Consider the following 26,709-nt stretch of genomic DNA (forward strand, 5'->3'; position numbering starts at 1 on the left):
CACTATGTGTCAGGCTAAGTTATTTTACAACTGTTATCTCATTTGATCCTCACAACAACCTGGGGAGGTAGGTACTATTATTATAATACCCATTTTGTAGTTGAGGAAATAGAGACTAAGTGACTTGCCCAGGGTCACACTGCAAGTAAATGTCTGATGCTGGTTTTGACTCAGGTGAGGCATTCTATGTGCTGCCGGATTACATGGAGAGAAGAGTGGAGAGGAGGAGTATCAGCTTGTAGAGCCTTGAATGCCAGGCTAAAGAGCTTCAACTTTTTTTGGCAGGGGGTTGGGCTGGAGAAGAATAACAAAGCAAGATGTTTGTATATATATTGTGTTTTTCTTGGTATAACTCTTCTTTAGGTACAGATATTCCTTTCTGAAGTTGCTAATGATACTGCAGGAACTTAGCTGCCTTTGCTCATAAAGTATTTAGTATTTTCTTCTGAGGAAAGGGAATTGTACCATATAAAAGGTAAATGAGCTCTTTTCTACTCTCAAAAATAAACCTGTGAAGTAAAATAAAGATAATAATAAGAACTTTAGTTATACATTTACTTTTCTTAGGGTTTTCTTTTCATTCTCTAAGACCATAATTTAGAGAGGAGTTGGAGCATTGGCCAAGAAGTTCCTTGGGGCAATGAACTCATAGGTCCATAACAAACCCCCTCCCCCCCATATCGCTTGCTTTAAAAAAAATGAGGTCATTTGTTGATTTCTGCAATTGTTAAAGACAACAATCTTAGGGAGAATGGTACTTGTTTCTATCTTTTCCCGGTTTAATGAAAAAAAATAAACTATGAGATTTATACATTTAAAGACACTTTTAGACAAGAGTTCCATAAATGAATCTGAAGTATCATGACAATGGTTAGAAAAATGTAATTTAAATTACTTGGCTGAGATGTGATTGAAAAAAAAGTGCTCTATTACTTAAATGATTCCTTCGAAAAATTTAAAGGGTGATTCAATAACGTTATCCGTTATAAGAATAATAAATGGATTCCAAAGTTAATAGTGATAAAATGACATGCTGGTCTGTTTTATAGAATTCTATCTTAATAATAGAATCCTGGAAGTTCAGAGCTGGAAGGGACCTTAGAGGTCACCTCACCTCTTAAAGAAATTGCCCAAGGTCATAAAGTAAGTTCATGGTGGTGCTGGAGAAAACCTGGAGATTTGCTGACTCCTGCTCCAGGATTCTTTTGTCTCTGTATTTTGTTTCATTTCCCCACAAATCTGAAAGCATCTTAAATCAAGCCAGTCTTCCAATGCATTCATATATCACAGTCATGAGTACTCCTTGGAAATTCACAATCAAAAGATGGACATTTAGTTAAATGGCAGTTCATGTATAACGAAGACCTTTTTGATGTACTATAATAACAGTAGCACATGGATGTATACAGTGTATAATATTTGCAAAGTATTTTAGTATATTATCTAATTTGATCCTCCTCACATCACTTTGTAAAATAGGCATCATTATTATCCCCATTTTACAAGTGAGGAAATCGAGACTGAGATGGATTAAATGGATTTCCCAGAGTCACACATCTTGTAAGTGCCTTAGAAGGCAGGATTCAAACTCAGGTCTTCCTGACTTCAAGTCCAGTGTTCTATTCACTGTATCACCTATGAGTTTTCTTTAGGCTGAGAATAGGTGTACAATGATCGATCTGTTTTACTTGGTACTTTGAAATCTAGTGAATGCATGAATCTGTGCGATGACTAGCTGTGTTTGCTGGTACAATCTGTCCAGTCCAGACTCACAAATGGAAAATGGAGTCCAGGGATCTGGGTCTCTTTAGCATTGTGTTCTCTGCCCCTGACCTAACTGACCATAGAAACTCAAGTTAATGGTCACTTAATTGCTGTATGTGATTTCAGTGTTCTGAAAAATTTAAGGCCAATACCCAAACTACCATACCATTGCTGCAGTTTTAGAATGTTATAGCTTATCATCTTGAACTACAAAACTATGGGAATTAAGAGAACCTGGAGAGGTCATTGGAATTTAATCTCAACAAAAATAAATTTTCTGATGTCTAATAAGGAGACTGATAAATGAGATTATCTCTAAGATCCCTTCTTGCTCTGACAATCTATGATCCTCCATCCAAGCAGGAAGCGACTTTTTTTATCTGAGACAAATAAAAATCTAACCTACCTTTAAAGATATCCAGAGAAGGCTATTATTTCACTTCACTGAGTAATTCCTCTTGATAAAAGCAGCTTATTTTCATCTTTAGTGCTTTAGTCACACCAATCCTTTAAATAGGGTAGCAAAAATATTAATATTCCATTTGAACAGATATGGAAACTGAGACATAAAATGGTTATGTCTTGCCTAAAGACATGAAACTAGTCAACAGTAGTTCTAAGACTTGAATTCACATTTTCTAATGCCAAGTCCAGTCTTTTTCAATGACACTATGAATCACTCTTTAATATCAAAAAATGTTTCATTTATAGCTAAGGTAATGCCATTCCACTATTTCATCTTTCTCTCTCCTTCATGGAGAATAAAAAAAAAGTGTTTGTCAGCATTCAGATGAGACAAGGTAAAGATATTTAGTCCCTTCCCACTCTTTTCTTCCCCTAGTCTTCCATTCTTTTCTTTATTTTTCTGGACTGTTCAAGCTAAGGAATCTATTGTGCCATCCAGAGCATTCAAGTTAATTAAACAGTGAGTTCAGGATTGACTCTTTCTGAAAACACTTTTATGTGTCTTTTAGGGAGCTTCCAGGTAGCCCAGTGGCACGGGGGACACAGAATATTGCAGCTGGAGAGGAAGACCTGGGTTTAAATTCCGTCTTTGACACTTACTATCGGTGTGACTCTGGCCAAGGTATTTCACTTTTCCAAGCCTCAGTTTCTTTCACCAGAAAAATGAGGACAATAATAGCACCTATGTCATAGAATTGTTTTGATGAGCAAATGAGATAACATACATATAAAACTTTGCAAATTTTAAAGTGCTATGTAAGTATAAGTAAATATCTATGATTATAGATATTTAGGATTCAGCATGTCTCTCTTTGGCATCAGTGAGGGCTTGAGAGTCAAACCACTCTCCCCTCCAAAAAAACAAATGAATATTCCTCTGTTTGCTGGATGTGTATCCCAGCAGAGATGGGGATGGGGCATAGTGCAAATAAAGGTGAATTTAGTATGAGAAAACTGAATGATCACTGACTCTGTGGGACTCAGATGAAGTCGAGCTCTCTCTGGGTCTTGGCTTCTTCTTCTGTAAAAAGAAGATAAAAAATACCTGCCCTGTGTCCATCACAAGGTTGCTGGAATGATCCGAATTAAATATTGCAAGTGCTTGTCAAGCTGTTGATTGCTATATGAACTGTTGTTCTTAACAAGCTATCCCCAATCAGTCACCTTACAAATGGATGCCTTTGATCTCAACAGGGATCAGCTAGGAGCTTAGTGAGATCATTACTCTCGGATAAATCACCTGAAGTGCTACTGACTGGGGGAGAGGAAGCAGGGCGGTTGAGATTTCTTTGTTTTTTAACATAGCAGTTGAGTTCCTTTTATATGTAATATACACATATGTGTTGAGTGTATATATGCACACACAAGAAGATACATGAATATATGCATATATGTGTACACATGTATAAATACACAGCTAGTATGGATCTGAGATGGAACTTGAACCGCTGACTTCCTGACTTTGAGATTGGCTCTGTATTATTTATGTGTACATATGTGTATATACACATAATATGTGTATATATTTATAAAATACACATGCACACACACATGTACATGTATGTATGTATGTGTATGTATATATATGTGTGTGTATATATATATATATATATGTATATATGAAAAACAGCATCACAGTTGTATGATATCCTTTTCCCCTCAAGCTTATGGATGAACATAGCAGGTGGGGATAAAGAGCAGCTTGGGAACTATAATGTTGAAAGTATTTAACAGGTCCCATGAATCCTTACAAAACATCTCTATGAAGGCAAAGGTTGTCAGGAATTCTTTTTGTTTTCAAACACCCATTTTACAGATGGGGAAAATGAAAGTCATAAGATTTAAATGGACAGGGTAAAGGTCAAAGGCTGATGCACTAGAGTCACAGCTGGGAACAAAGCCCAGGACAGTAGTCCATGGATTTCAAGCCATCTTAACTCTCTACACAGGAGTTGATTATAGTGATTATTCTGAATGCAAATTAAGACATGATTATAGGGAAATAACAATGCAGGTCAATGATATCCTTTATTGTTCTAATGTTTCTTTTTTTTCTAGAGGGGAAAATTATAGACATGAAACCAATTAAGTAACCTTTCTTTCTTGGTAAAGGCTCTTCCCTCACACCCCCAGAAAGATTCCCTCTTTGTGCTTTTGTTTAATAGAGGGAGAGGATGCTTTGTCTCGTAGGTGATACTGCGATAGGTGTTGCATTAATACTTCCCACTTTCCTTATTTGAATTTTAAAAGGATTTGTCAATATATTATTCCAGAAAGGGCAGTCATAAATATGAAGTCAAATTAAAAAAATGAATATTCAATGAATAGTATCTTGTAGAGGCCAAGCATCTCTAAAGATGACCCCTTGGAAATCTTAGTCCACTAAAGCCTTGTGATTAACCTTTATTGGTCTCTACATTTGCACTGCTAGTTTATGCCTCCATTATCAAAATTTTCTACTCCCATTCGAAGGGAGACTAATTTATATGCCCCCTTAAACTTTAAGTAGATTCTCTTGAGTGTGAGATCCACAAAATGTCTGCCACAAAAAATAAAAATAATAAAAAAAAAACCTTTAGCTTTAGAAGGCTAGTGTCACACATGTATTGTTGGTGTAACTATGGTAACCTACAAATGCCACCAGTGTGTCCATTTCATACACAAATGAGGGGACAGCTGTGGAGTCCACATGTCTGCCAATAGAATAATAGATGTGAACAGGGATGGCCTGGGTCAGAAAATTACAACTCATTTATATTAATCAGAGCTTTCACATAGCATCCCAGGCTCTAAGCTATAAAATGGAAAGGAACATAACATTATGAGGATAATTTTTAGGCAATAGCATTCAAAATAAGCATCCTCAGTAGCTGCAGGAATATTTTATGAGAGTGTTTCAAAGTCAAAGTTGCTAGGACCCTGTGTAGATACCAAGTTTCATCGTTTCATTTTCTGGGTCTGGCTTCTTGCATTCATCTCAGCAGTGATTTTCAATGGCATTAAATCCATTTACTCCTATCCAAATTAAACCTTGATATCATTCACATTATTAAAAATTCCATCTCCAAAAATATTTTATCATCATCTCTGAGTATTAGATCTGGAAGAAGACCTTTGTGATAATTTAGTCCAATCTCTTCACTTTTCTGATTTATAGGGTTCAATGATGCACCCAAGGTCATACAGCTAAGGAGGGGCATATCCAGGACTAAACAGAAGATTCCTGGCTCCCAGGTCAATGTTCTTTCTATGAACACCCGGTATTTACCAAATTTTAAACAAAGGATATTACATCTTTCCAGAGAGTTTTATAAAACTATTTAAAAAGTTAAAACCATAATGGATTCACTAAGGTATTGTGTTAATTGTTTTGATAAATAGTATAGATAATATTGATATATAGATAGTATTGATAAAAGTTTAGGATCCCTGATTTAGAAGAGACATAAATGGTTATCTAGCCCAACCCCAGATTCCTGAAAAGGGTTGTGCAGACACTGAGGAAACAGTCTAGGAAAAAAACCACATTACCTGAGAATACCCTGGAATAAGCATAATTGTACTGCTAGAGACACAGAGTATGTATATTGATGGATTACTTTCAATCACAAACATATACAAAGAAATTAAGCAACACCAGGTTTTGCCATTATTAGAGCAGGACAATCCTCCCCCCCAGTCCCTAAACCATTTAAGTTTTGAGCATAAGAATTAGATGGCATCTTCTTTCTATGCTGCTTTGAGGCAAATGAGACCAAACATATTTAGCTTTGCATGATTTTAACTACTTAAATGTAATTTCAACTTCATATGCTAAACCTTACCCTAAATAAATATTAATCAAAGTTCTATTCACTAGTTAAAGTTGGTTCCATTGTTTCTAGGAGCTGAAATATGATTCTAAAATGGAATGTTTTATCTCCAGATTGGCTTACACCAAAAATAGATGTTCAGCACCATTTAAAAAATGTTAAATACAATATTTGAACAGCCTTATATTAAATTTCAAAATGAATCAGAGAAAGCATATTATTTCATGACTTGAAAATGTAATTTTAAGAATGCTTTATGAAAGTCTAAAGAAATGAATTTCATGCCTTATAATTTACCATATTTTTCTTCATGACCATAAGACTCCTCATTGGCATTTACAATCAGCAAAGTTATTCTAGCAGCCAACTTTCTGAAATCACAGAAAAAACCTATCAAATTTAATGGCCTTTTTTCCTAGGGAGTCAAAGGTTCAAATCCTGGCTCTGTTACTTGTGTGTGTGACCTTAGGCAAATTGCTTTATCTCTCTAGGTCTCAATTTCCTCATTTATAAAATGAAGAATTTGGATTCAGTGGTCCCCCAGGTCCCTTTTGGTTTGAAATCCTATGATGCTAGAACAAGAATTCTCAACCTGTGGTCCATGAAACTGTTTATTGATAATATTTGATAACTGTACTTCAATATAATTGGTTTCCTTTGCAATCCCATGCATTTTGTGCATTTTAAATGATTATTCTGAAAAGGGGTGCATAGGTTTCACTAGATTTCCCAAGAAGTCCACAACACACAAAAAAGTTAAAAACTGGAATGGTTAAATAACTCAGTACTAATTACTATAGCTGGCAGGGTTAAAAAAAAAAAGTGCCTAGCTTCAACAATATGGGGATAAAGACTAGGTTTATGGTGGTCTCATTTCTAACTATTTCCCTTGATTTTTCAGAATCTCTGGCCTGGTCATTATTATCTGTAATTAAGATTCAGAAGTAGGGCTAATAGATGGATCTAGTTTCATGAATTCTATTTTATTCTGTATGGTGCCTTTTCTAACATTGTGTTACCCTTAACGACTTACTAAGGTCAGATTTTTGAACTTTGTTTTTAAACTTAACTCCATCTATTAAGGAAATGCTTTCTAGAAATAGGTTAATAATATCAGTTCACATTTAGAAGGGATTTTATATCTATGAGCTCATTTGATCTTCATAAAACTGCCATGAGGTCAGTGGCATGATTATTCTCATTCTACAGATAGGGAAAATGAAGTCTAAGTGACTTGCCCATAGTTCCTTGACTACTGTAAGCCTGGAAATTGAACCCATGCCCTCCTTGCCTCAAGTCCAGCATCATCACCTAGCTTCCCAGAAGCAGGTTCACATTTAAATTAGAAGGTCTGGGTAATTTTTAAAGCCACTAGAGCTATTTCACAAAGCACCGTTTCTTGGTATTCAATAAAAAAAGCTTATCATCTAATTTAGAAATATCCAGTTTATTTCGTATATCTTTTCAGTCTCTAAGGAAGGTAGTTCCAATTTTCCACATCAACAATAGTACTCTAGTCTGATTTTTAAAAATTATACATGATGTCTCTAAGACATTCACCCCCCTCCAAATGCACACTTTCTTGGATGATATAGCATTTGTGGACTGTAACTTTTTCTTGTTTCAATTTGATTCAATTTATTTTTTCCCTGAGAGAATGTTGTCTTATGGGTAAAAGGCACTGAACCAGCACAAAATAATTTAAGGAAACATGTAGAATAGCAGACTAACATCTGTTGTTTTTCCCCCCTCATAACACTGAACCCTCCAACACAATGCTGTCTTCTTTTTTTATGTCCCTTTCAATGAAGCTATAGAATAGTGAAGCAAACCCCTTCTTGGTGAATAGAATAGGTCCTTTTACTCTTGGACACTGTTTGAGACTCAACAAAGGAAGAGGCAACTGGTGCTGGCACATTACTAGGTGCATTCACTCAGCCTCACGTGCAGCCCACGCTGCAAAGCCTTTGTACCCCATGTTACACAATACCAGGAGGTGAACAGTGCACCGAGTGTTGTCTATCAAGCTAATGTTAGCAAAGATGGAGGCAAGCTCTTCCTTTGTCGTCCCTCTGAATCGCACAATTCTTACAAACTTTTGCAATGGTGCTTACACCTAGTCACATACAATAGACAAGGGATCTGAGAGTGTGACAATTTTATATTACTACCTAGTCTACAGGTTGGGCAGTCAGTCATTCATTCAGCAAACATTTGTCAAGTTCATATAAGGTCCTATAGCTTGTCCTTAAGGGGCTTACAGACTACTGGGAGTCTGTGGGAGATGGTCAGGGAATACACATACACATACACACACACACACACACCAATTTCAAGAGGAAGTTCTAATAACTGAGGTGGGGGCAGGCAATAGTACAAACAGGAAAACTCCCCTATAGGAAGAACCTGGCAAGTGGGACATGAGGTGGGCTTTGGCAGAAGCTAGAGCCAAGATCTGAAATTTTTTTAGCCAGATGGTTAATGTTTCCAGGAAGATCAACAGTAATGTTAATAACTACATAACTATACGAAATAGGTATCTATCTATCTATCTATCTGTTGAGTAGGGATAGTAGTCCAACCTAAATGTTATCTCTCTCTCTCTCTTTTTTTTTTTTTTTTCATAAAATGTTCTTTGATCTCACTCCACGCCCCCTGGATGCTCAGTTTCCACATAATGAATGATCATTGCGTTCCTAGCACCTGGGACAGTGCCTTACAGATGGCATGCACTTAATACCTATGCAATACATTTAACTAATCTGAAAAAGGATGTTAATAAAACCACTCCCCAGCATTAAAAACAGCTTTAAGTGCTCACTGCTTCATAAAAATCCTTATTTACTTACTGATCCAGAAAGTAAAGTCTGAATATTACACAAGATACAAACAGTCAGGTAGGGAGTGAGCTTTACTTTTGAGCTTTTAATACAATAGCACTCAGAGAATTTGGCTCCTGAATAAAGGTGACAACAAGCCATACAATTCCCAAACAGAAAAACTCACACTGCGCCTTTATTCCCTTTTCTTAAGGACCATTGTTGACTGAAGACTCCTTGTCTTTTAAAATTCCTTCATGTGAATGGATGAGGCAAGACATCTGCCAGGATACACTCACATTTGCATGCAAATCAGAGACTTAGGGACACACATGCTCCTGGTAACCAAACATCACTTCTACTCTATATTTATGGTGTTCAAACTTGGTTTCTGAACTTTGTATTCTCACAATGAACTAATTCTTTAAAAAAATACAAAATAGTATGTTGGATAAACCCTCTAGCACAGGGAGATGATGTGAAATCGTGAGAATATAATGGTTAAAAAAAAGCAAAAGCCTTTTTCTCCAGAAAACTATAGGTAAAAAGTTATTTCAGCAGAGTAGTTTCTGTTATTGAGCTGTTACAGAAATTAGAAAAAAGAAATGTTTCTCTCAAAGTCTTGTCCTCCTGTATCAGGTGAGTTTCTCTCAGCTATTATATTGTGGTCTAAACAGATGCACTGGCATCATGAGTGTAGGGCTGCACTGTTAACCCTTGACTGAGATCTAATGTAAGAATCAGTCCAAGGCACTAAGCTGAGCCGCTATTCCCCCCGCCCCAGCCCCCACTTCCTTGATAATCACAGTCCCTCAAATAGACCCAATGGACACTATTATTGCTGAACTCCTTTCCTCACCTTTTTACAATGCAGAGATATTTTTATACCTAATCCCAGCCAGACAAACAGTTCTTTAGAGAAAGAATTGGAGAGAAAAGAAAGGAGGGATGCTCATTTTGCTCTTTGGCATTCCTCTCCTATACACTTCTCTCTCCGGGCAGTACAAAGGACACTTGCTGGCAAACTTTCCTTACTGACTTCCCTGATGGAGTGAGGTTGGCAGCAGTGCCCATACAGCTCCTTTAGAAGATGCCTCCCTAAAACCACGGGCATCCTTTGACTGTGGGCTCCCCCAATACCCTCTTTAGGTTCAGCTATTAACTAAGACAAAAATGCACTCCGACATACTCAAAATGTTTCCAGGTGTGCCTGCTCCAATCTAGATCCGTTTCCTAGCTCTTCCTCTTCGTCTCCGTACCTTATTCCCCCATTTAACTAGAGCTTTAATCACGACCTCCCCCTTTTCAAACGCCGCTCTTTCCTTCCCTCATCCTTCTGTCTCTTTTCTTTTCTCCCTTCATATTTTCAGTAGTTCTTCTCTCTTCAACGAATTCCCCTCCTCTCCATCTTTTCCTTTCTTATCCGTTCTCTGCTGCCTTCCCCTTCACATCCCATCATCCCCCTTTTCTCCTTATCCCCTGATACTTCCCTCCCCCATTCCTGAAACCCAGTCTTCCTCTTTCCTATTCTCTACCTCTTTCTTTTCTTCCCTCCGGTTCCGCTCTTCCCATTTCTCCTCTTTAAGTCGCAACGACCTCCTAGTCTTTGCTGGGATCTTTTCTCCTTCTCTCGTCTCACTCCCCCTACCCCCATACATTTTCCTTCTCTCGAATCCTATGGGTATTCTCCACCTAGCACCCCTTTCACCCCTCCCCCGTTTGTTCCCCTCCCCCCACCGCCCCCGGCGTACCACTCTGGTTTTCACCTTCTCGGCTCCAGGTCCAGCCTACCCTGTAGCTCTTAGCAGGACCCACGTCCTCGGAGCCGCCGGACTCGTGCGGTGCCTCCAGCCAAGTTTACCGCGACTTCCCTCCCCGAGTCCCCAGCCCCAAGGGGACGTCGCACTTACCCAGAGAGGCCCGGCGCAGGGGAGCCCGGCCCGACCCGGCGCCGGGTGTGCGTGGACAGATGGGGGGCTGGAGAGTGGCGGGGGAGGACCGGCGGAGGCTGGACTGAGCCGCAGCAAGAGCGCGCACCCGACCCCGGCGCTAGAGGCAGGGAGCCCGGGGGATGGCAGGGCTCCGGGGAAGCAGCGACACATTCAACAGCTGCTGCACCGGGACTCCTGGAGCGGAGGGGACAGGGGCTGGGGAGCCGGGGCTGGCCGTCTTTGGGCTGGAGGGGGTGGGGCTCCGCGGCCACAGCTGCTTCCTTCCCCCGGTTAGGTGACCGCCAAGTCTAGCCGCAGGCTCCTTGGATGGAGCGCCCGCGGCGGCGGGGATGTGCCTGCCGTACGCTGCCGGTGCTGCCGGCCCCGGTGCTGATGCCCAGGCTGGTGCTGGCGCTGACGGGGCCGCGGCGGCCGCCTAGCTCTGCCTGCCCACCCGGGCGCCCGCTCGTTCGCTCTCTCCTCTGCTTTGTGCTGCCCGCAGCCAGCGTGCACCTGGTGTAAGCAAAACAGGTCAGCTGATGGGCTGCGGGCTGATTGGCTGCTCCGCCGCTCCCCCTCCCTCTCTATCCTTGTGGCCCCAGCCCCCCCGCCCTTGCCTCCCCTCCTTCCTAGCCCTGGCTTCACCCCCCCACCCTTCCCATTCGCTCCCAGCAGAGACCCGGGCAGGGCACCATCTGTACGGAGGGGCTGGTAACAAAGGGAGCGCGCCCGCCTGGCCCTGCCTGCGGAGGGCTGGCCAAGCTCGGTCGCCTATGGGGTGAGAACAGTGGGCTCCTCTTTTTGTCCGGGGGACCGGCTGCTGGGGAAGGGGACTGAGTCCGGGGTGGGGGGAAGCGGAAGGCACTTGGCCCTTTCCTAGCCAGAGATGGGCCGGAAAAGCGAGTGCAAGGAGAGAGAGCGAGAGCACAATGGGGCCAGATCGGCTGTTCCTGGGAAGACCTCTGGCTCAGCGGTCAAGATGCAGTTTAAAAACAGAACAAAACACTTGGAAAAATATAGGAAAACATATACTTATATCAAGGCACTTGGCGTGTGAAACAAACCGCCAGACTTCTCATGATCCTATAAACCCTATGTAAACCCACACACATATAGATATATAGATACATATGTATCAGAGAAAATGTACACAGAACGTATACATTATGTGCATTTGTTTATCGTTTTCTTAGTGATGATTTTGAACCCAGATCTCTTGACTTCAAAGTCAATACTGATTTCACCGTGCCATACTACCGGCACTTACTAGGGGACCTTTCCCATGGTTATTTTAGTAATTTGAAAACTGGACAAGTTGTTTTCAGTATACAGAACAGAGTGCCAGATGCTGCTTGCTGAAATTGGAGATTAAATAAAAGGTTTGGAAGTAGTGATGATAAGGATGATCAGTCTTTTGGGAAGATAGTCTTTGCCCCAGTAGCAATCAGAAGATTAAAACCTTCCGAGGGCAGAGAAAGAGAAGTGGATTTAGAGCTAGATGTGGATGTGGATCCAAATTCCAACTCTGCTACTTATTATGTGTGTGTGTCCTTGGACAAGTTATTTAACCTCTTTGGGCCTCAGTTTCCTTATCTGTAAAATGAAGAGATTGGAATCTGTGATTTTGGAGGCCTCTTTCAGCTCTAAAGCTATGATCCTATGATCTTAAGTCACTTGGTCTTGCCAAAACTCAGTTTTCTTATCTATAACATGGGACTTCTGATATCTGTAATGCCTATATGTTTCCGTGGAAGGCAGTTGATGTGGAGGTCCAGAACCAGCCTTGAAATCAGGGCAACCTGAGGTCAGGTCTGTCTTTGATAAATACTAGCTATATGACCCTGGCCACCTCACTTAATGTTTTCATATTCTAAACTATTCTCTAAGACCATAGCTCTAGAACAAGTGCTGATCTGTATCGGTAGAGGGAGTTTTATTTTGGGAAGTTCCATATGCAAATTAAGTCACAAGTCTGCTTCAAAGTAATAACAATAGCTGGCATTTGTATGACACTTTAAAGTTTGCAAAGCACTGGATGTAAATTATTTAATCCTCACAAAGATCCTATGAGGTAGAAGCTAATGTTATCTTCATTTTACAGATGAGGAAAATGAGATTGAGAGGTTAAGTAAATTACCCAGAGCTACACAGAGCAAGTGTCAGCGGAAGAATTCAAGCTCTGGTGTTTCTATAAGTCCAGCACATTATTTGCTGCCTCAAAAAAAGAGAAGTGTCTACCTTACAGGGTGGTTGTGAAGATCAAATGTGACTGCATATGCAGAATGCTATATGAATTTTAGTAATTATTATTAATAAAGAGTTAAAGACAAACTTGCGGAAAAGGGAGGGGGATTCCAAGTTCCATTAAAGTCAAGGAGCCCACCTGGCATCCAGTATGATGGTGGCTAGAAAAGAATAAATGAGAGTTAAATCCAATTCTATTCAGTGAGATGGTTTCAGAATATGTCTTCATCTCCTTCCCTGCCTCCAAGGAATATAGACAGAAATGTCAGAAGATGAAGAGAAGGCAACTTAATAGGAAAAAGGAGCTTGGCAGGTTTCTTAGGATCCTTCCAACTTATTTTCCTGTTATATAAAAAGAAATGAGAGACCTAATTTCTTTAACTCTCCATTCATTAATTTTCCCACCAGGCTGCACCATGAAAGAAGCTAAAGATTCTCAAAGTAAGAGACAAGAAAGGAGGGTTCTAGGCAAGATGAAATACAAAGGCTCAGAGGTGGGAGATTCAATGGCCTTTATGCAGAACAGCTGTCAGGTCACTCCACTCCATGGAGAATGCATGAAGAGGAAATAAGACTAGCAAGGTAGAGATCCTTAAATACCAGGCACAGGATTTTGTCTTTTTATTTAGAGAGATAGTATCATAAGATCATAGAACTGGGAGGAAAAAAACCCCAAACCTCAGAAATCATCTAGTTCAAAATTCTCATATTATAAAATGAGATAGAGTGTTTGAGTTGACCAAGATCATCCAGATATTAAGTCACAGAGTTTGGATTTTAACCCCATTCCTCTGAATTAAGGCTTTTTAAAAAAATTTTTTTCTTACTGTATGACACTGCCTTCCTTCATTCTTTATATTTTTTAAAAAATTTAACCCCAGAGTATTTTTTTTCTGGATCATTGCTGGGGGTGCCGCAAGTACCTAAAGCTGAAGATGGGGGTCTAGCTATCTATCTTGAGGTATTCTGTAGTTCTTAAGATTAGATTGGTTTGGGCAGCCACCTTGGAATTCTCTGACAAAACCAATAGGGTATCTGAACTGCCCTCTGAGAAATGCTATTATTTGTGGCACTCCATTGGCTTGATTCATGTGAAGAATAAAATAGGAGAGATGGAATTTAAGGGAATGAGGATGTTGGGATGTTGAGGTTAGAAACTGATCAGTATTTTGAGGATGTACATTTATCATTCCATGAAAAACTATAATCAAAAAAGCTGGAAACCTAGTTACTCTCAATTGAAATCTAGATATCAGAATTCTCAAGATACATTGAATCAGCCTTATTACAGTTATATATATATATATATATATATATATATATATATATATATATATATATTTCAAAAAATCCACAGTAACTGTTAATCTCTTAGCTCATGATAGCTTTATGATTGAAAATCACATTACAGTTATAACTGTTGGTAACTTTCACACTAAGCATTTTCTTACCTTGAAAATCCTTCCTAATTTGTGGGGGATAAGGTTTTTTAAATGGACACTATCACTGTAATGGAATTTTGTCATCTTGCCCCTACAAAATGAATTTATTATGTGACCCTGCTTGAGGTTTCTGAAATGAGAATTATTGACCTTTCCATAGAAAGGTCAATGTATGGACCTATAAATGAGTCAATCTAAAACTTACACCAAATAGAGGTAAGAGAAAAGGAGTTGAGATGAATTGGAGCCATAACACTTAGTCCTAAAGTGTTAGAACAAGAAGATATCTTAGATGTCATCAAGTCCAGGAGTTATTAGCCTGTTTCCAACATTTAAAAAATGATTAATAACTATTTCACTATGATTTCCTTTGTAATCTTATCTATGGATTATATATTTAAAAATTATCATTATTCTGAGAAGAGGTCCAGAGTCTTCCCAGACTGCCAAAAGGTTCTATGTGCACAAAAAGCTTAAGAGCTTCTGATCTAGGCCAACTTTTTCATATTCTGGTGAAAAAGGAGGATTAAGAGAAGAAGGAAGAAGAGAAGGAGGAAAAGGAGTAAGAGAAGGATGATGATGAGGAAGACAAGAAAAAGAAAATGAAGAAGAAAAGGAAGAGACTATAGTCTTACTGAGGATGCTTTGAGTGAGCTTACCTTATACTCTAATATTTTTATTCAATTATAAAAGTATTTTCATTTTGTACATTCCTCAGTGGTCTGTAGAACATCCTAAATAAAGCAATAATCATAGGATAATGAATACTTCCAGGACCATTTCTATCTACTCCATGAAAATATGAGAATGATGACATATAGTAATGACAATAATTGATGATGATTGTTACCTAAGAACACATGATAAATAGAACACAAACCTACAGAAATACTTTTGGAATAAATAGACATCACTGAAAAATTGGAAGGCTAACATAGGGAGATATTAAATTTTTAGAATGTAATAAAAGTGCTTTACATCAGATAGAGCCTATGAAATAACCAAAATCAAAAGACCCTTCATGGGAAACATTGACATCCATAAACTCAGATATCTCTGTGTTGACAAAGAAGATTGAACAAATGGCTGAGTCATGCAGATTCAATTGTGCAAATGGAATGGGTTATGATAGAAAGCCAATAATAAGACTGAGTCCGTGGACATGATATAAGGGTTTTTTGCAAGGAGTCTGAACTTAGTGGTCGATGGAAGTTTTGCAAGGAAACTGTAGAAATGGTGTGACATATCATTGTAGGCTGTAAAAGTTCAGTACTTATGTAACAGGATGTGACCTCTTGGATGGAATTCTACATCAGAAGTTCATTCTCTATCGTGGACTGACAGACAAATCTTCATACTATAGATATAGAATTCAAAATATCCTAGAGAGCTCAAACAAGAACCTATGGAAGTTATACTATATCATGGACCAAACTTTTATCCACAGTATCCTGAACATAATAACATTGTTCCACAAAAACTTAATAAGAACATTTTCAGTAGATGGTGGTAAGTTGTGGCTCTCCTCTAGTCTTATAATCTTTAAACTACAAAGAATAAAATACTTTTAAAATATAAAGAACTGGCAAAGGAGGTCAAAATCATGAGAGCTGGATGTGTTACATATTATCCCTGTTCTCTTTACTGCCTCTGGAGTTGTACCAAGCATGCTTTCACTGAGTTGGCAGAGGATTAGTTTACATTTTAATGTCATGTATATGTATGTGTGTATGTGTGTTCGATCATTTTAATTGTGTCTGACTCTTGGTGACCCCATTTGGGGTTTTGTGGGCAAAGATTAACTAGAGTGGTCTATCATTTTTTTCTCCAGTTCATTTTATAGATGAGAAAACTGAGGCAAACAGGGTTAAATGACTTGCCCAGGGTCATACAGCTGAGGTCAGGTTTGAACCCACAAAGTTGAATCTTTCTGACTCCAGTCCTAGCACTCTATCTACTTGGCCAACCAGCTGTAATTCAGTTACAAAAAGCAGGTGTTGCATCAGCCTGGGAAATAATCTGTAGAACATTAAATGCAAAAGAATAGTAGCAGTATAGTGATTTGTTCCAGGGCCATTTTTATTTGAGTACTATTAAAAAAGAATGAGATAAGAACAATAGTAATAACTGATATACTTTTTATATACATTATAGCCTTTGACCTTTACAATAACCCTGAGAGGTAGGTACTATGCACATGAATGTTTCCATTTTGCAGGTGTGAAACCTGGGGCACAGAGAGGCTAATTTAGAGCATAAGAAAGACTGGGTGATTAAGAATTTGTTCCATGGTGTCAAACATTTAGGGAGATTGTTTTTTCTTCTGATCACCCCCATCCCTTTATTCTCTTGCACCTAGTAGCCTTCTGCCTACCCCATGCCATGACCATGAATCCATAACTTTGCTCCATCATCTTGACTTGGGTGTCCATCTTGTTGTACTCCATTCTTAGGGCCAACTGGCCAGCCCATTGAACCACATGTTTCTTCTCAATACAAAAATCTCAAGGTCAAGAGAGCGACTCCCACTGTGCCCATTTTTTGTTTTCTGTCAACTCCTGGGATTCTACATGATCAAGGACTTTGAGATATGCCATGATGATGAAGGCATTTTTGGAAGGAGGCTAGATTGTCTTTCCTCCAGCAAGACTTCATCTGACCATGACAAAGATTGATTCAAATGAGAGTTACCTATGGTCCAGTGTATGGTGATGAAGTTTGGAATCCCACAACTTCTTATACTACAGATGGGCCTCTCTCTGTCTGGTTATCGACCTGCTTTCTGCTCAGGTAACAGCCTCTCAGCATAAGGGTGTTCCATGGGCTCGCCATCTCTACTGGGAACTTTGTTTCCCAAAGCCCATGGTCCGTTTTTTAGGTCCTTCCTCCACACACCCCTCTATTTCCAATGATGCTTGTCCCAGGTATTAGAAATTATTAGCTATAAATATAGGTGAAGTTAGTTGTTCAAGGCAACAGTAAATTAGATCAGTGTCATAATGAGAAGCTGAGTTTCTTGATTCCCAATCCAATGCTCTTTCTGTGACATTATGCTTGTACTCTACGACGTTCTTACTTTTTTGCCTTACAGTTGAGCCAAGATTTTTTAATGAAAATTTATTTTGTTTTGGTTATTATAGAATGTGATTAGAATGTTACCTTGTCCAGCTTGCTCTGTTTTTGAGTCCAAAACGGTCGTCAAGTCACAAATAAAAATGTGAGAAAGACTGACTTTATTTTCTCAATTAAGGACTATGTTTCATAAGAATTATTTTTAAATGAGAGTAAAAAGAATCTATTCTCTTACTATTCCCACTTCACTTCAGCCTGTATGCTATTAAGTACAATTTGTTGTAAGGTAGGCTATTTGAATTCTGTTATGATTTGCCTTTATTATGAACAATGTGTCTGTGTATGTGGAGATATATACTACGTTACCTCTGGCTTATGGAGTCAGAAGGTATTTGTTGATCCCAAAGCATTCATTTTTAGCAACTCTGTTGTTATGGATTAGCCACAAATTGTTTTCTTCAGATTGTTTACAAGGTTCTGGGTACTAACTGTACAGATACAATGGACAAGACTCCTAAATGCAGGCTGGGAGAAATGCTTTGCTTTCCCCCTCACATTTCATCCAGCAGCCTCTTTTTCTGTCAATTCTGTCTCCATTTTACCTGCAATTCATTTTATTTTGTAATAGAAACCCTCATATTTTTCATCTCTGAGCATCTTAATGGTCTCTTACAGGTAAAACATTACCCATCTTCCATTTCTATGGACAACTAAGTGCTCACCTACCAGTTCCTACCAGGCTATGTGTTCATATCTGGGAATCCACACTCTCTTTTTTCTCCTCCACCCCCAGCCCTTCACATCTCATCTTAAATCAGATGTGCAATACTAGAAACAGAATCCATGATGAGATTATCCAAGAGTCATGGTCTCAAAAGGGGGCTTAACTTAGAATTCTTTTTTCCTTTGGTGATGCTAAAACTCAAATTGTACAAGTGATGCAGCAAATTGGAGATGCATCTGGTGACATTGGCTGGTGCCATTCAACAACTACTGAAAGAGCCATTTACTGCTTAGAAACAGGGAATTTCAGAATTGCAAGGTACCTGAGAGATCATCTTATAACCCAACCAAGTCATTTTAAAGATAAGGAAACTACATTAAGGTGAGAGGAGATAATATATGTTAAGTGTGTTGAAAATGCTAAAGCTTTATATAAATGCTCATCATCATCATCATTCCCATCATTATGTCACACAGCTAATTAGTGTGGAGTTAGGGCTAGAACTCAGGTCTCCTAGCTTCCCATCCAAATGTCTTTTCACTATGTAGTCAGTTCTCATCAATACTAGGTAGAGAAGAGCATAGGGAAGCGTCCTATCTCAGATGAAATAATGATAATAGGTAGCATCTCTCTCTCTCTCTCTCTCTCTCTCTCTCTCTCTCTCTCTCTCTCTCTCTCTCTTTCTGTCTGTCTCTTTCTCCACACATAGACACATACACATCCATATCTATACATACATTTGTATACCTACATGTATGGTTTGCAAAATGCTTTACAAATAATTTTCAATTTTATCCTCACAATAACCCTGGAAGGTAGGTGCTATTATTATCTTCACGTTGCCTATTTCCTAATCTCTCTCTCTCTCTACCTCTTTATGGAGAGGTTGAGAGACTTGCCTAGGGTCACAGCTATTAAGCATCTGAGATTTAAACTCAGGTCTTCCTAATTTTAGGTCCAGTGCTAGGTCTACTATACCACCTATAATGTAAATAAAGGTCTTTGCAAACCTTGTGGGTGTTAAGTCATTGCAATCAAGTCTGACTCTGTGACCCCGTTGAGGTTTTCTTGGCCAAGATGCTGGACTGGTTTGTCATTTCCTTCTCTAGTTGACAGATGAGGACCTGAGACACACAGGATTAAGTGACTTGTCTAGGGCTATCTAGCTAAGTATCTGAGGTCAGATTTGAACTCAGGAAGATGAGTCTTTCTGATTCCATGCTTGGCACTCTACTTACTGTACTATCTAGCTGCCTCTTTCAAACATTAGAAAGTGCTAAATAAATGTAAACAATGATGACGATGATGTCACTGATGTGTTCCCTGCCCTAGAGGAGCTTAGAGTCTTATAATCTTCCTTATTTATTATTTACAGTATAAATAGTCAGGTTGTAGATATTTTGGGAGCCTCCTTTTTTCTTTCTGTAGCCTACCTTTTTCTATTTAATGATAATATGAAGTATTACAAACATGGAAGAAAAGGTTGGATTGGGAATCCCATAAATCTTCACTTTCATCTGAATTGAACAAAGGAAGATTGGACACCCAGAGAGCATTATATAGAAATAGATTAAACTTGTCACAGAAATAAGCAGCGAAAGGGATAGGAGAGAAATAGGTTTAAGGTTTAAAAGGTAGGTTTAAGAGAGAAGGAAGAATAGATAAGGTAATAGTCATGAGCAAAACAAACTCTAATTTTGGAGAAGGCAATGTGAAGCGAGGTTTAAAAGGAAAGAAAGAAACAATAGAAACCTGAGATCAGGAGTAGAGCATGGAGGAGAGAGGAGGGACAATGGAACAGAAACATATCTTGCAATTTCATAGGCTGCAGGCATTAGGGAAAACTTCACTACCTTCTTTGTAAAGAAGGGAGAAAGGAGGAGAAATAGAGGAAAAAGTACAAAATGAGAGAACTGAGGGAAATTCATAATTAATAGTCACAGCAGTGAACGCAAATGTGTTGAACTCACTTATAAACAGAAAAGGATAGCAGAATGGATTAGGAAGCAGAAACTCACGACATGTTGAAACACACACACACATACTCACACAAAGGCATAATGATTTACATAGAGCTAAAATGAGAAGTTGGAACAGAATCTATTATGCTTTAGGTGAACTAAAAAAAGCAGGAGTAGCACACATGTTTTCATGTGGTAAAAATACACATCATGAAGAGGGAGATAAGTAGAGAAACAGAATAGCGATCCAAGCCATCAAAGATGATCAATCAATGTCAATAATTGATACATATCCATTTAATGAAATAACATCTATGTACTTAAAAGGAAAGTTAACAGAATTTCAGAGAGTAAAAAATAATGAGAAACTTCACTGCATCCCTTTCAGACCTAGAAAATCTAACAAAAAGGTAAACAGAAACAAGTTAAGGACCTTAACACAGATGATAGGTCTCTAGTAATTACAAATAGGAAAAAGAAAGGACATTACATATTTCTCAGCCATGCATAGCAAAGACTGCCCATGTAGTGGGGCATTAAAACATTACAAACACATCCAGCAAACAGAATTGCTAAAAGCATCCTTTAGAGATCTTGATTTAATAAAGATGTATTCAATAAAGGGCTTTTAAAGAAAAAAATTAAAATTTAATTGGAAATCAAATAATTTAATCTTAAAGAACTTGTAAGTCAAAGAACAAATCTTAGAAACAAAAGAAAATTCCAACAAATGAGTGACAGCAGTGAGACAATATGCAAAGCTTATGGGATACAGATAAAATAGTCCATAGGAGAAAATTTTATGTCTCTAAATACTTCTATCAACAAAAGAGAAAAAAGAACAAGTCATTGATTTGGGCAAACAACTAAAAAAACTAGAAAAGTGACAAATCAGAAATCTTTAAACATCAAAGTAGAAATTCAAAAAATCAAGGAAGAGATTCATAAATTTGAAAGCAAAGACAAAAACAAAGACATTATATTTATAAAATTAGAAGATTAAAACATTAACACATTTATCTAGTCTGATCAAAATAGTGGAAAACCAAATTATTGATATAAAAATGAAAAGTATTCAAAACAAATAAAGAGAAAACAAAGGAAACTGAATTATGTGCCAATAAAACTGATAGACGAAATGGATGACCTCTTAACAAAAATGTAAATGTCCAAATTAAAGGAATAAGAAATAGATTATTTTAAATAACCCAATTTTAGAAAAAAGAAATGCCACAAAAAAATCCTAAAAGGAAACAAAAGCTTGTAGAAAGACCAGATGAATTTTCAACTAAATTTTTATCAAGGATTAAGGAACAATTAATTATTTAGCTGTTTAAAAAACAAGAAAGGGATAGGCTCTTCTGAATTATTTTTATCATATAAATTTAGTCTTGATACCTAAACCAGGGAGAGACAAAGCAAAGAAATGATACTAAACACCAATATCCCTAATTAACAATGATACAAAATATTAAATAAAATATGAACAAATGAACTTACAGCAACGTATTAAAAAGATTATGGACTATGATCATGTTGGATTTATATTAAGGATGCAAGGTTGGTTCAATATAAGGAAAACTATGAATATAATAGGCAATATTAATAACAAAATAAAAACCACATGATTATGTCAATAGATTCTAAAAAAGGCTTTAGACAAAATGTTACCATTTTTTTCTTGTAAAAGTAGAAAATTCAAGAATAAATAGACCTTTCCTTAATATGGTAAGTAGTATCTACCTGAAAAAACCGGAGCAAACATTATATGTAATGGAGAAAAGTTAGAAGCCTTTCCAATAAGATCAAGATAAATAAGGATTCTCATTATCGGTAATCACTACTACATAACATCGTAAAGAAAAAGGAAACCAACTTTTATTTACTGTCTGGAGAACCCTGAAAATATCAGCTAAAATTCAGTGCAACAATGAATTAATCTACAAGTTTCCAAGGTAGAAAATAAGTCCCCATACATCATGTAGGATTTTTGTATGTTACCAACAAAATCCAGTAGCAAGAGAAATTTATTTCAAAATAACTACAGAATGTATAAAATATTTGTTAGCCTTTCTACTGAGGCTCACTAAGGAACCACATAAATGTATCTGCAAAACATTTTAATGAAAATAGCCTTTAGAAAAATAGAGAAATATTAATTTCTTGTGGATAGGCTGTGCCAATAGAATAAGAACGTCAATACTACCTAAACAAATGAACTCGCTTAATGTTATACCCAATCAAATTAACAAAGAACTCTTCTGAAGAGCTAGAAAAAATGATAATGAATTACTTCTGTAAGAATAAAAGTCATGAACAGCAAATGAAATAATGTTTAAAAGTGGGAAAGAATTAGGCCTGGCAATACCAGATCTCAAATTATGCCAGGAAGTAGTAGTTAGTTATCCCAACAATTTTGTGCTGGTTAAAAAAGAGAGTGGTTGATCAGTGGAACAGCTTAGGTATGAAACATATAGAAGCAACAAACACAGTAGCATAGTGTTCAATAAACCCAATGGCTCCAGTTTACTACAACATAAGAACTCATTATTTGTTATAAAATTCTGGGAAAATTGGAAAGCTTTCTGACAGAAATTAAGTATGGACCAATATCTTGTACTATATACCAAGATAATCTCCAAATAGAAACATGATCTAGAGATTTTTAAAAATGACATCATACATATATTGGAAGAGCAAAGGAGAAATTACATTTCATATCTATGAAGAGGAGAAACATTTATAACCAAACAAGAGAGAAGATCACAGAAGATATTAATTACATAAAATTAAAGAGTTCTTGCGTAACGAAAACAAGTGCAATTAAATTATAATGCTGGAATTACCTGAATTTAAAGTTATAAAAAAAATCTTTGCACTAAATTTCTCTGATAAAATTCTCTTATTCACAATGTGAAAGGAACTTATTCATTTATAAGATCAAGTGTCACTGTAAATGACCTATGGATATTAACAGAAAACTTACAAATAAGACATCCAAGCTATCAAAAACAAATGGAAAAAATACTTCAAGTTGCTACTGCTGTTGCTGCTAGCTGGCCTTTATATAGTTCTTTGAGTTTTGGAAAGTGATTTACATATATTAATCCTATTTGAAAAGTAGTGCAGTGAAAATTAAAGCAACTATTTGATTTTACCTCATATGCATCAGATCATCAGCCAATACCCTATAGCTCTACTCAACATCTCTGCAACATCCTGGACCAAAAGGCCCCTCCCTAGAGGCTTTTCCCATATGTGTATTACCTTTCTCTATCAAAATTTAAGTTCCGTGATGGCAGGGATGATGTTTGTTTTTCAATTTGTATCTCTAATGCTTAACACAGTGCTTGACCTATAGTAAGTGCATTTTTATTTATTCATTTATTATTTCAAGGGGTCAGAGTCCAAATCTGAGTTACATTTGGGTTCGGGATGTGCCATGTATTGGGGATTACTCAGAACAACACATTTTTGTCATGTTACATTTTTGTGCTGCAAAGCCTTTTGACTCTCTTTTGCCTATAGAATAAAATCTCATCTCATCTTTGTTTTCAAGGTTCTCTACCTTACGACCCCTACCTAACTTTTCAATATTGTCTTCCACTGTGGAAGTTATGGAGTAACTCTAAGAGGCATGAATAATGGGATGAGTTTTCCATGGACTATTGATGTCCTATAGTCCAGGGTGGGGAAGTTGAAGCCTCAGAGTTACATGTGGCTCTCTAGGTCCTCAAGTGCAGCCCCGTGACTGAACAAATCCCCTTCATAAAAGGTTTGATTTATCTAGTATTGTTTAGGACTTATACAATATTTCAGGAGGTTATATGGAAGTTTTGCACCTAATTATTTCTGCTGTCTACTTTATCCACCCTTATAAAAACATTTCCCACAGCTGACTGCATGGATTGTATTGTATTTTGGAATGGTCTTACCTGGACTTTGACCAGATTTTTAGATAAGGGAATGAGGATGTTCTCCCCCATATTATTCAGTCTTGTGTTTGACAAGTAATGTGTTGGACACTCTTCTGCCTGAAAAATAAATTAATCTACTGTTTAAAATTCCACCTACAGGCACTGTCTCTTATCCTTTTAGAGGAAAAATGTGGTCAAGAAGGAGAAGACTAAGATTGAGAAAACTGTGATTATAGTCCCAGCTAAGTTACTAACTAGCTGTGTGACCTTGGGTAGGTCTATCCTCTCTAGGCTTCCATTTTCTCATCTGTAAAATGAAAGCATTCAACTCAGTGATGCCAGCTGTGCAAGTCTCTGACTAGGTATAGCCATTATTAGAATTTCATTCAATCACCCTCTGGGGCAACTAAACGGTATAGTGGGTAAGCTCAGAGTCAGGAAGACTTGAGTTCAAATTTGGCTTCAGATACTTACTAATATATGACCCGGATGAACCACTTAACCTGTTTCCTCAGTTTCCTCATCTGTAAAATGGGGATAAGAATAATAACACCTACCTCCTAGAATCAAATAACATAATAATTTTTAAGTTCTTAGCACAGTATCTGGCACATATCAAGTTCTATATAAATGTTAGCTATTATTTTTTATTATTATTGCCTATTATTATTATAAGTATCACAGTAGATGGAGCACCAGGACTGAAGTCAGGAAGACCTGAATTCAAATCTGGCCTCAGTCACTTACTATGTGTGTGATCCTGGACACATTTAACCCTATTTGCCTCAGTTTCCTCATCTATAAAATGAGCTGGAGAAGGAAATGGCAAACTTCTCCAATATCTTTGATAAGAACACCCCAAATGGGGTCATGGAGAATCAAATATGACTGAACATTATTATTATTAATTTAATATTATAATGATAGAATTTCATAGACTTGCAGGGTTAGAAAGGACCTTGGAGGCCATCTAGTTCAATTCATAACTGAACAAGAATTTTCTCCACACCACATGGTTCCAATTGAAAATGTCCAATGAGGGAGAACCCACTACCTCCAAAATGAGCTATTTTACTATTACAAAGCTCTAATTATTAGCCAGTTTTTTTTACATGAAACCAGAACCTACTTCTTTGCAATTCTTACTCTTTCCTCCTATTTTTATCTTCTGGGAACAACAAAGTAGATTAAATCTTATCCTTCATGGCAACCTTTCATTGGGAGACAATATTGTATAGTGGGAAGAGCACTTGGAGTTCTGGGATCTGAGTCTGAATTTCACCTTTGCTAATTACTCTATGTGTGACCTTGGGGAGATCACTTAATTTCTCTGGGCCTCAGTTTCTTCCTTTTGTGTAAAGGAAAAAAGGGTTTGTATTAGATGATCTCCCTATGGTCTTTTCCAGCTCTAAATCTATGTATCTTATATTCTTAATGACATGCCCTCTCTTTGTCTTTTCTTTTTCCAATTAAACACCCCCAGTTCCTTCATCCAACAATCAACAGCATTTAAAATCATGTTCTATGCCCAGAACTATCAGAAGTTTAAATATTTGGGAATGTAACAGGCAATATAATTTGGATTTGAAGATTAGTGAGCTGGTGAAATTACATGGGCAGACAGAAGGCCACTTGCTTGCATCCCAAGTGCTAATAGTGATTTATGCCTTGGCAATAAGAAACTATTTTGAGTTTGTTCATTTTGTTCCCTGGGTGGTTGTCAGAAGAGGAACAGAGTGACCAAAATTATTTTTACTAAAAGTGGTTGTGTGTTTTAGTGGGGAAAAAAGACATGTTTAGGAGTCAGGGATCTGGGCGCAAGTCCTGATTTTCTTACTGTCCACTAATGTGACCTTGGACAAATAAGTCCTTTCCCCTCCCTGGGCTTCTCTTTCCTTCTGGGTAGCATGAGGTTGTTGAACTCAATGCTTTCTCTGTCCCCTTTCAGCTCTTGAACATCTGTAATTGCACTTATTTTCAAGTTTGGCTAAAGTAAAAAGCTTTAAAATATTACTTTTTAATCTACCTTTCTGTTTATTGTAATGTTATCAATAACTAACTACAATTTTGAATTTCACACCTGCAGAACATACAATTATATTTCAGTTGAATTTTTTGATACAGGTATATGAGACCAAGAGCATACAATTCACTTCAAATAAAAAGGAAGAAGGAAAAAGAAACAGAATTCAACTAAGCTGATGTATGGAATTTATTTTCTTTTCAGGAGCATTCATTTTGGGCCCTTCAAGGGAAGCATCTTTAAGTTGAGAATACTTGCAGATGCAGTTAAAGGCAAAATGCTGACTGTATTTGGCAGAGCTTCAGATGTGGAAAACTTGAGCACAAAACTGCAAAACTCCAGCCTTACATCATCGAGAGATCCATTTACAGTCTTTCTGTTCCCTATTAGAGATACAATTTCTGCTTTTTTGTCAGAGTATCCAGTGATATGAGGAGCTCAAAGAGGTGCCTTATGCTTAATTGAATATATCTCAATTCAGAGCTGCCTTTTGGGTACAGCAAATTAGGACAGGCATTCTGAACCTGGTATTTGA

The 26,709-nt window shown here is 37.6% G+C and overlaps 1 pseudogene; it reads right to left on the bottom strand.

Moving 5' to 3' along the window:
* The window catches only part of LOC140532276 (uncharacterized), a 194,197-nt pseudogene that overhangs the window by 33,721 nt on the left and 133,767 nt on the right, over positions 1-26,709 (bottom strand).

The sequence above is a fragment of the Notamacropus eugenii genome, chromosome 3, assembly GCF_028372415.1.
Source record: "Notamacropus eugenii isolate mMacEug1 chromosome 3, mMacEug1.pri_v2, whole genome shotgun sequence".
In the NCBI taxonomy this organism is placed as follows: domain Eukaryota; kingdom Metazoa; phylum Chordata; class Mammalia; order Diprotodontia; family Macropodidae; genus Notamacropus; species Notamacropus eugenii.